Raw genomic sequence first — 887 nt, forward strand, 5'->3', positions numbered from 1 at the left:
ATGAACACAACACTGGTTGTCAAGCAGTTCTGGGGACCAACACTGGCACAAAAACACACACACACACACACACACATATAAATAAATAAATATACAACACACACACGTATATATATATATATATAAATATAAATATAAATATAAATATATATTGATAGAAAAGGTAAGACAACAAAAAAAAAAAAGAAAAAAGAAAGAAAGAGACCTCGATATTATGTAAATAGAGGAATTTATCTGTAAATAATATGTGACAATTATTCGGTAGCCATGATAAAACTCCAAGTTTCGGATGTCAGGGCAGAAACCCATGCCGCCATCTCTTCAGTTACCTGGCCATCGAGAAAATGCATACCAAATAATTGTCACATATTATTTACTGATATATATATATATATATAAATATATATAGGTTTCTTTCAGTTTCCGTCTATCAACTCCACTTACAAGGTCTTGGTTGGATCAAGGCTACAGCAGAAGACACTTGCCCAAGATGCCACACAGTGGGACTGATCCCAGAACCATGTGGCTTGGAAGAGAGTTTCTTACCATAGAGCAACACATGTAGTACACACATTCTATTGTCACAGGCCAATAGAAAGAGGTTGTGAGAAACTAATTTGCATGTTATTAGCATGTTACATCAACAGCTTGTGAGGCAAAAATTTAATCTGTGCAGTTGGGGTTAAAATTGTAGAGTATGAGTTAAAGGAGATTTCACTGCTATTTCAGGCAGGCTGAGTAGCCATGTGGAGGAGGCCACAATGGTCATTTCTGCATGTTTGTTTGAGTGTGTGTATATATGTTAAGCTGCCAAAGTGTACATTTGTCTGCTTATGCTTGTGTGTGTGTGTGTTATTTCTTTACTACCCACAAGGGGCTACACACAG

At 36.3% G+C, this 887-nt stretch overlaps 1 protein-coding gene across 1 annotated transcript in view; it reads right to left on the reverse strand.

The window, feature by feature from the left end:
* The window catches only part of LOC106876355 (peroxisomal targeting signal 1 receptor), a 113562-nt gene that overhangs the window by 27184 nt on the left and 85491 nt on the right, over positions 1-887 (reverse strand). The window lies entirely within an intron of this gene.

Source organism: Octopus bimaculoides, chromosome 25 (genome assembly GCF_001194135.2).
Source record: "Octopus bimaculoides isolate UCB-OBI-ISO-001 chromosome 25, ASM119413v2, whole genome shotgun sequence".
Taxonomy (NCBI): Eukaryota; Metazoa; Mollusca; class Cephalopoda; order Octopoda; family Octopodidae; genus Octopus; species Octopus bimaculoides.